Here is a 14,123-nt window from a genome sequence, read left to right as displayed (position 1 = left end):
AGTATTTCTATCGCCGTGCTGCCTGTATCGCGTAGGCACTTGTTATTTCTAATAGCGTGCAGTAATACCGGACGACGTGGCGGCATAATTTTAATCAAACGTTCGCTTTTACTTTTTTCCATCGACCGCGGGAGGATTAGCATTTCGTTGCGCCCGGGATCCTTCGCGGTTATCGCGGCGTTCGATCGCGGTATGCGCGTCGCAGTTGAAATTAATAATAAGAAAAACGCGGGGGGGTCGGGGGAGGGGGGTAAGAAATTGCGATGCTCGCGTTTCACTTTCGACGGGGGAACACGCCGGGATCGCGAGACCGGTCCGCGGCGTCGCGTCGTGGGAGAAAACGCAAATGGTGCATCCGTAATTTATCGCGGGGCGACGCGAGGCAACGCGCCTCGAACACCCGTGACCGGTTAATAAGCGGCAACGTGTGTGTTTCTGAAAGCGAAAGCTTCTAACGCAACTGGTAGTCACGGCTCGTGATCATGCAAAACCGACGAGAAAGCAGGCGGCGTCGCTTTCCTCGCCGATTAATAAAAGCCTCGCTATGCTCGATAAACCGTCATTTTTGCGAGTTAGCCGCCCGATTATCTGTACGGGTTTACTCAGCCGCTTATAACCCGTCCGCGGGCTGCTCGATTACGTGCATATTTCAACGGATGATTCCGCACTCGGGAGTTAGGCGACAAACGGCAGCCATAAATCGCGATTTCTATTTCGTTCCGAAGTTAACCCATCGCACTCGAGAAAAATACTTCGCTAGACATATACAATATTTTCTGATCAGACGCAGACGACAGGTTTCGAAAGCAACTTAACGAGACAGTGTACATAGATTAAGTGGCACACATTCTTTTTATACAGTATTCCACATATTGATGCATTGTACGAAGCTTGACGTTAAATATTAAATTCCGAGACTTTCGAGGCATCTTCGCCTACGCGGATCTTCGAATGTTACGTTACAAACATTTGGAACAAACCGACTGTTCTTATGAATTCCGGCCTAAAGGTTAAACATCTAGACTCGCCAATAATGTCGCGCGTGAGGTGGGTCAGCGCCAACATGGCGTGTCTCGCGTGGAACAAAGATGGAGGCCCGATTCGCGCCCGACATTAGCGATTTTCAGTTCGTAATCGTTCAAAAGTCGAACCTCGTGTTGCACAATTATACCACGGCGTTGGTAAATCGGATTTGAAGTAAAAATAAAAGCGTCGACATGCCATTTGTCTATCGTCTCGAACGAATTCTTCAAGTAGAGGTCAAGTGTGCCAATACTTCCTCGAATCCGCTATATCCTCGCATCAGCAACGCGTGCCTCGATTCGGAAACCGATCACGCGCGTGCCAAAAAGTCTAGTAAACATAGCCGAGCGATTTCCGGCCGAACGCTCGCTCGGATCACGCACAATTAGCGCCGGCCGTGCGTGTCCGACACCTAACGCCTCCGAAAAAGAAGCGGACCGGTCCCGGAATATTTCTCGCGACATATTTAGACGGCTCGCAGAGATCGGACCACCGTGCTGGAGAGATCGCAGCCTATTTCCGTGGGAAACACTTCGATACTCGCCCGCAGAATCGACGCGGCGGCGAAGGACGCGGTTAATAATCGCCGGTTTCCTGTTTTCACCGAGCGTTTCCTCTTATCTTCCCAGCAATTCCATCCGAGCGACCTTGGTTTTGTTTTTCACGGGATTCTCGGCCGGTCGCCGGTTTAATCGACGCGTTAATCTCCGATTCGGGGCCGCCTGCTGGAGTCTAACACTGCGCTCGCTTCGATTGTACCGTCACCGGTTGGGAACGCGACTGTCAACTCCGTTGCTCTTTTTCCCTCAGAACAAGGAAAACCTTTAACTCTTTGCGGACGAATATCGGCATTTCGCTGAGATCACACTTCCATGTTCGGAATACCAAGTTGCGAACGAATGGTTTAACTATTCGGTTACGGAAACTGTTTCAGCGGCATGATAGTGTCGACGAGTGTCTCGGCAGTCAAACTGCTAAGGTCTTATTAAACTCAACGGTACTGCCGAGTATTTCCGTGCCCAGTATGCCCGTAATAAACGCGTTCGGCTAATAAACATTCGAAGTTCGAAGAAAGTTGCGTGACGCAGCAACTCGCCAAGATCCTTTCGCGGCCGTTGCGTAACTCGGGAATCTAGCAGAAAAACCTGGCCATCAACGCGGGTGCAGTCTAATTGGCCGGAATGTAAAAGGTTGATCCATTATTCGCGTTCGTTGCGTAAACGTTGCAAAATCACCGGCGCGGAACAATGAGAATTCCGGCTTGACGATCAGCGACGAGGACGGAATCGCGAGCGTTTCGACCGGGCTCGGAGAGTTCGCCGGAAAAACTGCCGGCGGGGAATTAAATCGAATGTCCCCGTCCGAATTTCCACGGGGAATCAGGCGGAGAGAAAGGCCGGTTCGTTAAAGCTCGCCGGCCTGGCCGGAATGAAATTAAAAATGGAAATTGGAAGGAATAACTGGATCCTGGCACGGCGAAAACTGGAATTGGGGATAATCCCGTCGGAGCGGAGCAAGGGGGGGCCGAGGAAAAATTGTGCGGAGGCGAGACGGCGTGAAAGATCGCTGGAAAAACGCGCGGCTGGCGGTCGAGGAAGATTCGATCTCCATTCGTCGACGTTTGGAAGCTTCACTTTCGCTTATCGGACGATTGACAAAGTTAAACGCTTCGGCGGGTAGAGCTGTTTGTTATTCCGTGACGTGGAAAGTTCAGTCTCGATCGATAGCGAAATTTCCTTTCGAGACTTCTTCCTGGTAGTTTCCTGGGATATCGTTGGTCCCAACGGGATTGGTTAAAAGAAGTCTATTGTTAACGTTTAAGGCCGGATAGCAACTCGCCGTGCCTCTGTTAGGAAGTAAGTAGGGCGAGACGGTTACTGGAGCTGGATAAAAATTACGCGATTGTTTTGCGAGGGAAGATATTCATCTTGGAAATGACTATTTCTTTATCGATCTACCTAAGCTGCGGTAATCGGTGGATAGTCGAAATCGTCGATTTGTACACAAGCTTATGCGAAACTCGAGTAAATAATCGTTATTCGTATGGGGATTGATAGCGAGACACTTACGTTCCTTGCGATAACGCGATGAGCAAATTCAACTTGGTAATTATCTGTGAGTGATGTGTATATTAATTAATCGTTATTCGCAATTGATAATCGGATAGAATTTATTCGTCGTTCCTAATTCGTTTAAATATCCGTCGCTCGACGCTGATTAACGGCGAATAGTTTCTTATCGTTTCATGGAGAATATACGCGGATCAAAGTGAAACGGAGACCGAGAGTGACGAAACCGTAATCTCCATTTGGTTCTAAAGTTATTAAAGATTAAAGGTCTCCCAGAACTGTGACGACCCGCCAACAATAGCGCGCGTGAGGCAGGTCAGTGCAAGCGCGGTCAGCGGCGTATCAGACGAAGGACGGAGACGCGATCAGAGTTACGCGATTCTACAGTGTTTCAATCGTTAACCCACCATCCGCGTTAACACATTGCAAACGGTTTCTTCTCTGTATTCACGGATAACTTTCTACCTTAAAATATAGGTACTCCAGCCAGCGACAAGAAAGCATAACCTCGAAACCTATAAGCGTATTAAAATCAAAATACAGTGGCGATGCGGAAAACTAGTTTATACTTCGCAAAATTAGGTGAAGGCTGTTAGTAGTTTCATTTGCGGATATCTGTAATACTTAAGCTAGTAAAAACTTAAAAAAGAGAGCTTCAATCGTTAACACGTCGACTGCCACGAGAATTTCGAACGTTTCGTTATAGTAAGTTTTATTGCTTTGTCATGGAGGAAAATAGAATTTGAAATAATTATTAACGTTCTGTTAATAATTAAATAATTTTCTTGTGTTACTAAATACTTCGATCTAAATATCAATTCCCTCGTAATTGTCTTCAAGCAATTCGGAAGCTCCGGTCACCGTGGCAGTCAACGCGTTAATAAACTCGAAAACGAAGTAGAAACCGCGATCTCGACACTCTCGATTTTCACTTTATTTTCACTTGTAAAATCACATCTCGAAACACCAGCTGCACGCGTCCGCGCGCCCTGCGTGAACATCGTTGCAAATAAGATCCGCGAGTTGATTAACACTAATGTAACAGCAACACGAAACTCCTTCGAATACTTTGATCGCGAGGCATCTCCCATGCATTTTCCAACTAAACGAATGGATACCGAGTTCGATGAATATGCGAAACAACTGTATACACTTCTACTTCTACCTTGAACTAGAAACTCATCAGTAGAAAGAACGTTCATCAACCGCATCAAGAAACATCGACGCGATCGTTCGCTATGTATATAAATAACGTTCGTGCAATTCGATATTCGTCAAGTCGACGGGTTCCGTGAACCCAGTGTTAACTGTGTACCGGAAACGCTGTACCGCGGCACGTGTTAGAAAGAAAAGGAAGCAAAGAGGACGCAGACGGCAGCCGCACGTGCCGGATGGCACCGAGTAGATTACGCGTATCAGGTAATTGTCGGTTGATAAATCGAGACAGGGAAGACGAAGAAGACGAGGAGGAGGAAGAAGAAGAAGAAGAAGAAGAAGAAGAGGCCCGTGAAAAGTCCGCGGCATCTCACGACGTTCGCCATTGTCTATTGTCCGCGCGGCGAGATAACCGCGGCGAACGTTCCCTTTCACTTGCACGGCTCGCGTCCTGGATAAGGATCCCGGGTCCCGTGTATCGCGAACAATGGCGGATGGCTCGCCGCACGCTGGGAGGAGAGGCATCTGCCGGGTCGAGAGTTGGGAAACCGATGGAGAGGCTGAAGCTACGGCCCCGCTCAAGCAACGAGCAACGATCTAACCCCGGACTTCGTGTTGATGTTGCGCTTGTCTAGAAAAAGCCGCTGCTCCTCGCTGAACGCGCTCCCCTGGATTCGCTCGCGTCGCTCTCGGCGAATGTAGCCTTGAAATTGAAACGAAAACTCGAATGCTCCTCGGGTTGTGTTGTTCACAGGCGAAACGTTTCTGAAAGCGGAGGGACGACGAGAAGTTCCTAGACGTAGCTTCGGCGAGGACACGGCCTAACGAGGAACGAGCGGCGCGCGGTCCCCCGCCGATCCTCCACGCTCGGCGGAACTTTCGTTCTTCGTATCTAACGGGTTACGAAAACGAAACCACGGCGAGAGATAACTGTGACGGCGTAATTTATACGGGAGTGTCGAATTACCGCGAGCAACGAGGGGAAAAGTGAACGCGGCCTAGGAAAACGGTGTTGCGCGAGCGGAGGATGATGATTCCCGATCGTCGGAGGGTTTTGCCGAGGAACTGCTCGTGATTCTGTTCTTCAGAACGAGAATCGTAAGCGGACTTCGATGTTACAATGACAAGTTCCCTTCGCGTTGCCCGATGAATACGCGATACTTTCGGACACCTTATATGTGATTCTTCGACTTCCCGCGAGCGCTACGTCGTGTGTGGCTCTTATGACTTAATCCTTCGCGCTCGAGAAATGGCACGCGCTCGCCGGTTGATTTGATAGAATTATAAAGTTAAATATTCGATGCTAATTTGAATATTCTTTTGGATTCATATTCGTTTGAATAGTAGCATGAATAGTTAATACTCATTCGAATGTTCTCTTAGATGGTCGATATTAATTTGAGTATTCTCTTAGATATTCAACATTAATTTGAATGGTAACCTCGATATTCGATATTAATTTACATATTAATTATTTATTACCGAAACACCTTCGTACCTCACGCGTGAACTATGAAACTTTTTCGAAGAACACCGTCGGAAACTTTCGAGTCCGATGGACGGACAATCGGATGAAGTTCGTGGGACGTTATTAGAGAATTATGCGGAGAAACCTCCTGTCGTAACGCTCGTTTTATAAATGGAAAACCACGGTATTTCGTAAGCTTCACTTTTACTCGCGGCAACCAGTGAACGAACTGGACCGTCCGTTCTCCGCCGATCGCGCGGTAAGTAATTAAAATTGCGTCGAAGGCCGCGCGCGGCCTCCAATTGTCGGCGATAACCGCGCAAACACCGACGCGCGCGTACGGCGACGATTTTCAGCGAGACCAGCGTACCGGGAACAGGAGCATCCTGTGGAAATTCGTGTCCCCGACCGGAAGTCGAGGGAGACCGCGACGAGATAACCGGTCCCCGATTACCCGGCGCGCCCGCAATCGTTCGAATCATACGCGTGAAGAGGAACGCCGAACGGAAGCTGTAAACGGAACAACAATTCCAACGACAATGGCCAATTGAACTCGATAACGGAAGCCGATTATTCGACGCGATAAAAATTCGAGCGGAAATCAACGGCTGATCAAAGACAATTATGGAACATCGTGTTTCTACACCTTTGAAACACGTTCCCCGTGTATCTTCTACTCGCTCCTGTTATCTTTCCCCGTCTAGCTCGATCGCGACGCTGTTCGATAATGATTATTCGTAACAACCGCAGTGAAATCCACGGCGAGATCGTTGGATCACGGACGTTTATGGAAACGTAAATCTGCCCCGACCAATTTGCTAAACCCGCGACCGGATAGATATTACTTCGCTAACGTCCGCTTCAGCCTCCGAATGAAACGAAAAGCTCGTCAAACTTTCGTAAACGCATTCCGGAGTCATCTCTTTGGGAAACCGTGCGCTTTATAATTGTGTAACGCTCGTTCCCAGGGGACCGCAAGAAACCGCGTCTACGGAATTTATTGCTAGTCGCCGAGCAATCGCGCGTTTGATAAGCCTGTTCCAATTCGCCTCTAATTAAATCATCATGCATAAGAATTTAAGGATGCCATTAAACGACCGAGATTCCTAATAGGAACTATTACTTTCTCAAACCACCACTTCTGTTTCTAGGAAACAAATGTTCCTGGAAAACGTTCTTCTGAGGCTACGAACGATTAGATGACGAGGCACTACTTCGAGAAAGTATCTAACACAATTGTTCCCAGTTTAATCAAATACGACAGTCATTAAATATATTACAACATTCGCTCTTGTAACCAATAAAATAAAGCAACGAAACGCATCGACGACTCTACTTTTTAGTCACATATGAGTCAGAAGCCAACGCGGTTAAGTTCTGAAAAGAAAATACAATAGCCCTATAAAAAGGGCTTTACCTAGAAAAAGAACAAAAAACCGAGTAAATTTCTAATAACTAAAAAGAATATTATCATATATTATCCCATTGAAATGTACAAAACTCAGAGTATCAAAAAATGAGCTTAGCCAGCGACTCATATCGTTTACTTATACGCGAACACGTTCTTTACTTCTTCGAGTCACTGATGATAATAGCGAGAAAAGACTTCTAATCCAAAGGGTTAACCCGTGTTCCCTCGCATCGCTTCGTACAACTCTTAGTACCATCAAGATCCTCTGTCTGGCGGTAACACGGTAGCCGTGACAAGTCGTCCACCGATAAATCCCAAAGGGACCCTTGACGGGCCGTTCGAAAGAAGGAAGAAAAAAAACGAAAGGCAAGTGACCGTCGTCGGGTGTCTAGGGTGGCGGAATTTAGTGCTTTCACTGAACCAGATCGATTGGTACGGGTTACGCGAACGTGTGTTCATCGCTCCGTCGTGATCCGCTCGAATTCACCTGGCGGGATCGCCTCGAGTTCACCGTGGAATGGTAACGGACGCGCGGTGAATCTCGATTGGGGATTCGCCCGACCGATCCCCCCCTGGCCCCTCTGTTTATCTTCCGGGTGAAGTTTCTGAGGCGAGAGGAACGCAAAAAGAGAAACAAAGTGCGAGGGGCATCGTCTCCTGGCCCGGACGGAATGCGCACTATTCCTGGAGATTTCTCGCCGGCACGTTGCCTCGCGCTTGCGAAAAAGTTCTTCCTGGTCGCGCTCCGTTTCCACGACTGTTCCCGGTCGGTTTAGAAAGTATCGTTCGGATGTACACGATCGATTCGGGATTCTATTCACCGACGATGAAAAAGATTCTGAGAAGAAGAAGAAGAAGGAGGAGGAGGGTTTACGAGCTTACAGTTGAGGAAAGAGGTTTTGAGATCTTTGTTGGCTACTTTTACGATTGTTCCGAGTACTGTCCTTTCAATGTTAGATCCATTGCACTGGAAACATGGCAACACTTGATTCGATATGGAGAAATTATGAAGTACGTGTAGTATTGAGCTTCGTATGATGCGTCGATGCGCGGAATATTGAAATGAAACAGCTTTGTTCCTTAATTTACGTGTGTTTTCGAGTTAACCGGTCTTAGAACGTTGAACACTTCTAGCGAAAATCTTTCGAGTGCAAAAGGTTATTTGTTGTGCTCTTGATAGTCGTTCAGTCACGGTTTCAACGGCTTTCTCTTATTAGTTATTCAATGGTGGTTATTCTTTCGGTTACGCTGCTTACAACATCGACCTTTATAGAAGAGGTTAACAACTTCGACAAAAATACACTTTGTATTCACCTAAGATCATTCTTCGAGGTTGATCGTACATATGCCCGGAAGTAATAACTGAAACTAGTTCAAAATACATTGTAAATTACCTTGTATGGATACTTCTTCTCGCAAATGCATGGAGCATAGTGATGCAACGTGTATAAAATTTAAAAAAACGAAAAAAAATTTGCTCGATCCTGCCAGGATTCGAACCTGGAATCTTCTGATCCGTAGTCAGACGCGTTATCCGTTGCGCCACAGGACCGCTTGCTACAACCCCTCTAATTCTGGCATAAATTGGTATACTTCGATCATCGTTAAAAAGTAGATATATTAACGCGATGTAATATTTCTAACTCGCTGAACAGTCTTTATTGTCAACGGTATTTTATATACATGTAAATCGCAATGTACAGTTAGCTGAAACCAATTTTCTTATAGAAAATTAATTCGAGGGGTTGAAATTATCTTTTCCACCCCCCTCCTTTAATTTCACTTCTATGACATTCTGGCGATAACTCGTGTTCGCTCTATTGTTATATAATTAAGCATTTCATAATGAAGTATTTGCAAGTAAGCGTTGTGCAATAAATAATTGATGTGCCAGTTAACTGTAAGATATCGTATTGTTATAGAACGAGCGCGACGAAAGAACAAACGGATCTGTTTGGCGATCGACTGAATTCCGGTTAATTACCAAGTGAATCCCGAGCAATACCGGGTAGTTTAAGCTAGTTTCCAATAAAGGCAATCAGTTGCACATTACTGGCGTGCAGAAATGGCAGTTACCTGGGAACAAGGTCAAACACGGTACAAACAAATCTTCTGTAACATTTTTATGTTCTCCCACCGCCCTTCCGGTTTAATAGACCACTAATTATTTACCAGAATTCTCTAACCCACCGGATTTCTAATAGACATCGTACATAATCCTGTCTATTATTTTTACTGCCAAATACCTCATTCGAAAATTACATACGAAAAATTTTACTTCGCAAGGAGTGAGATATACACGCTAAAATAACCCCGGAACATTCACGCAAGTGCGTTGAGACAATTTCTTATCAGTTCCCATAGAAATAGAACGCTATTCGTCGACGTATCAATCATCCTACTCTATTATATACGTACGTTCACGTGCTTAATGTCTATTCATAACGTAATCAAGGAAAAGAGAAAAAGGCTGTTCCACATGTTAACCCCTCGAGCACGAGTGCCCTACTATTGGTTGTACCAAGTTCACGTATCCGGAATCGAAAGTTGCGATCAAAGAACGTAACTATATAAATAACGAAACAATCAGTACTCTCGAATGTCTAGCATTCGTTCGTTCGCAAACTAATTCAGTTTTTCGCGGAGGGGTTAAGGGACACCCCGCGTTACGCGTGTGATCGTCACCCTAATTGAGAACCTACCGTTGTCAATGGAACTGCAGCCCCGGAACGAAGACGAGGCAAGGGAAACACACAGTATCGCAACGCGCTACGTCCCCGGCTGGCAAGGACTAGGGACGTAATCGGTGCACGTCCGAGCGCGCCGCACGATCACACGGAGAGCCGATACTTTCGAAACAATACGCGCACCTCGTGACACTTCCGTGAAACAACAATAATCGACACTTATCAAACGATCTCTCTTTCTATCGTTCAGGACGGCACACACCCGGGTGAATCGATGTTCAGCTGTTGCCCGCAACACACCGGACTCCGTGTAAAATGCGACAGTGAACGGTCCAGGTATTCGCGTAACGGACGGGGCACTTTAAATCGACGTGCGACGTCAATGTCACCCCGTCACCGAGCATCGGGAGAGCAGAGAAGGGTGCCGATCCGATGAGGACGGAGAATCCCGTGTTCGCCAGGTTGTCACCGATCAATCGATGGTATCCATTCACTGTTCGCTGTCGGACCAGTCACGTGTGTCACATAGTGGCGCGCGTCCCGTTCAGAAATCCGTGGACACGAGCGAGCGGCGGCGAGAGCTGTCACGAACCGTCCTCACACTCGCCATTTTGGTTTACACTGACACTCGAGAACGAGCAGCGAGGTGTTTTAACGTGCGTGCGCATGCGCGCGACAGGTGGCTGCCCGGGAGTTGAACGCGATCCGCAATGCATCGTGGTCGTGCGAAATTTCTGTTCCAATGGTATTTCCGATCAATTCGTTTTACCGTGTTTTGAATTCATCTTCGCCGTGTTGTTACATTTTTTTTACGTGATCGATACGGGTGTGAATTTGACAGACATCGTCGCAATGTTACCAACGGTTAAGTATAGACCGACTGTTGGTACGTTACCGTACGAGTTCGATACCTGCTGTGAATAAAATTTTATATTGCCAGTTTTGGTATTATTTTTTTATGGCACCTTCTCGTGATGTTTATATCACGCGTGATAACGTGAAAAATAATGTGAGCGGAACGTAATAATTGAAATGGATTTAGTTGAGAAAAAAAAAATTTGGCCCATGGGGGGATCGAACCCACGACCTTCGCGTTATTAGCACGACGCTCTAACCAACTGAGCTAATGGGCCAACGTGGTAGGTGACTGGTTTTTACAGAATTTTCTAGTGATTATTATGTTACTAGAAACAATGAAAATTCTTACGTGTTGAAGAAAACACCCACTAGATGATCGGACCCGCGACCTTCGCGTTATTGGAATAATCTAAATCACGTGATACCAAGTTTATGATATTAGAAAATACAAATTCTAATAGGTGACAGTACGTCAGTCTAAACTAAATAATACCTGAAATCTAACCCTGTTATCATACCTTTTTTTATTTTCGTCTAAAAAAAATTAGAAAATAAATAACAATTATGTTATAATAACTTCTTGACTCAAGTCGAAGGTAAAAACTCGGAAACCAAACAGTTTTTATAGCGGTCCAGTACTGCTCAAATTTTTATCTATCAATTTTCCTAGATAATGTTTTTGAACCTACTTCCACAAAATACATTGATCTTATATTGAATCTAACATAATCCACTAACAACTTAAATTAGAAGTTAAGTTGCAGCATTGAAAATCTGGGTTAAAATATACCCAAGTTCTACCAAGGGCAAATGACACCGCTGTTTCGCGCGGAACGTAACGAGGAAAACTCGCCTGGCTGAAACTTTTTCGCTTTGCCCTCCGTCCTCACTTTGTCGATACATTCTTCATTACTGGAAGCGTCCCGCACCTCGCAGAGGAAGGTTCGTGAACCCTATATCGATCTCACTATTCCTAGAGGCGACGAGGAACGGTCAATGGACTATCGTCCTTTTAGATGCATCGGCTGGTCTAACAATAGTCCGAAGCCGCGGTCGAAACTCTCCAAGTACCGAACAGACAATCGTTTTCTGCGTCTTTCGCGTCGGAGTGTTTGCGACCGCAGGTTTCTAATCGCAAAAGCAACTCGAATTAATTCGTTTCGTATGCTTCGCGCGACTTCCGTTTGCGTAAACCCTGAAAAATTCCGAACAGCCTGTACGAGACCGGAATGCAGAAAAAACCTTGACAATGTGAAGAAAATAGAGTCCACAGAAACCGCATTAACTCGAGATAATTAACTTTTGTATAGGTACTCTATGGGTATGTTTATTGAGATTTCGATTGACATGTATCTCAGTTTGCGTATTACTAAATCGATTTCTTTAGTTGTTTCTTACAAAAGTATCTTCATCTTTCTAATAATTGCGAAAAAAGAAGCTAGAGATGAATCATTCGGATGAATGATAATAATTCTAGCGATAACGTTTCCTTTGCCGACGATCTTTGCGTTCGAAAGCGCTCCGATTAACCTTCAGAGAACGGCCATTTTGTCGGGACCATAAGCGACAATGCGCGGGACCATTCAAACTTATACTTCACCATTTTTTTAGATATCTTTTCAAGTGTACTATTATACGATGCGTTGATTTTTTTACCGAATAAAATACAATCAATTAACAGCTTAAGTTAAACTTGGGAAATAAGAAATTAGACGAGGCCCTTGAAAGTCTGGTTAAAGTAGACTCGGACATCGCCGTTCAAGGGTTAAACGATACGTGCGTCAATTGTTCGCCAAGATTCCCCGTTTGAATGAGCGACGAATGATTCGCGAATGGGCGCGATTAAATGTTCCTTCAACGCAGATTGATTCGTGGATTATTCACCCGCGACCCTCTGTTTACTTGGCGCTCCTGTGCGTCGCGACACATTCCCCCGAATTGTCTTACGCGGCTGCTGAGACTGTAATTAACTGCCCTGGCGGATCACAAAGGAGCCGGTGGAACGTTTGATCCTCCTCCTCGCGAGTTTCAATTATTCGAGAGTGGCTCTAACCGCCCAGTTCAATGTTACGATCGGAGGTTCAATCAGAGGAAAGGGGATTGTGCGAGTATCCAGGACTATAAAGTGAAACGCGTTCATTACAGCCCCCGGTGACTTTAACACTTCACGCACCAGAAGCCTATCATTAAGCTTCTCAGTGACTGCGTTCTTTCCAAATGGAGTTCGGAAATTGTTTTGCGTTTGAAGTTCTCCGGGAAGATAATTAGATTATACTGGCGAGATAATTGTCTATGATAGGTTTAGCACTGGTGAATCTTTAGTTGCTAATTATTGAATGTTAGAAAACACCTTCTATAAGCGAATACTTTGAGCGCTGAAGTTTTCTCGGCAAAACTTTCCAACAGTTCCGACCAGTTTTGGCGTGATACATATATACCGAGTATATCTAAAGTAACTGGATATGCTCCTCGACATGATATTCATTATAAGTTTAAAAAACGGAACTGTTGGCAAAATGTCACTACTCAGACTGGTGTGAATATTGCACTAACCATTTGACATATCCTAAGTGTAAAGGTTTACAAGATGCTTAAACAGTTCTCCTCGTGGGGGGATACCACTGAGTGCAGCACAGCTCGCACGAACATCGTTCAACACACCAAATTAAAATTTCACCTGTCCGGTAGACGCATTATGCCTGGATAGGAAATCGATAAATTGGTGCATTGACCCATGACCGTCTATAGTCGTACAAGCTTGGCACGTCGAATTCAATTTTCATCGGGAAAAATCGTATCAGTGAGAGGAAAGCGAGTAAATGAGCAGACGGAGCGCCGCGGACAAATTTGCTACATTAAAATGCCTTCGAGGCAATAATATGTATCTTCTCCCTCCCATGTTTCTCTTACTGTTCACTGCGAATTATAAATGTCATTGTCCAGAGTCCAATGCGCAATTTGCAACGATGGACGAACATTATAAATTGTAAGTACGGCTTGCTTATAATAGCAAGGTTGTCGATAACTTAAAGACACCGAGTACCGATCGAAATATCTTTTCACCTCTCGAATGCGAGGGAAATTGATGGGAGAGCATAGAATTCTCAAAGTAATGTGATCCTCGGACGAGATCAGTCATAATAAAGATATTTTTGGACAGTCGGAGGATGTTTTCCCGTTTCAACAGCCGATCCTTTGATGAAAGTCAAAACAATTTGATGGATGAACAGTTGCCGGCTCGCGCCGGGGCGGGTTTCAGCGGAATGCGTCGCAAAATGAAAGTGATTGTGTAAGCGACGTATAAAAGCCGGTATCGCGGGCGACCACGAAGCAAAAAGAAAGGAAGAAGTGCAGTTTCGCGCGGGTCGGATGCTTTCGCCAGGACGGCGAAAGTGAGAAGTGTGTGTAATATTTTCGAGAGTTCCCTTTTTTTCCTTTGATCCAAAGTTCTC

At 45.5% G+C, this 14,123-nt stretch overlaps 1 protein-coding gene and 2 non-coding genes across 3 annotated transcripts in view; all 3 read right to left on the bottom strand.

Annotated features, from left to right (window-relative positions):
- Window positions 1-10,458, bottom strand: part of LOC116435159 (uncharacterized) — a 30,204-nt gene extending 19,746 nt beyond the window's left edge. The window contains exon 1 of the mRNA XM_031994431.2: window positions 9,829-10,458. The gene's annotated coding sequence lies outside the window, so the exon portion shown is untranslated. The remainder of the gene's footprint in view (window positions 1-9,828) is intronic.
- TRNAR-ACG (transfer RNA arginine (anticodon ACG)) lies at window positions 8,606-8,678 on the bottom strand. The gene has a single exon. It is a non-coding gene; the product is annotated as a tRNA-Arg (tRNA).
- A 414-nt stretch (window positions 10,459-10,872) lies between the features above and the next one.
- Window positions 10,873-10,946, bottom strand: TRNAI-AAU (transfer RNA isoleucine (anticodon AAU)). Its single transcript has one exon. It is a non-coding gene; the product is annotated as a tRNA-Ile (tRNA).
- Between the last annotated feature and the right edge of the window lie 3,177 nt (window positions 10,947-14,123).

Source organism: Nomia melanderi, chromosome 4 (genome assembly GCF_051020985.1).
Source record: "Nomia melanderi isolate GNS246 chromosome 4, iyNomMela1, whole genome shotgun sequence".
Taxonomy (NCBI): Eukaryota; Metazoa; Arthropoda; class Insecta; order Hymenoptera; family Halictidae; genus Nomia; species Nomia melanderi.
The sequence above is the reverse complement of the archived record's forward strand: the minus strand, read 5'-3'. Positions and strand labels throughout refer to the sequence as shown.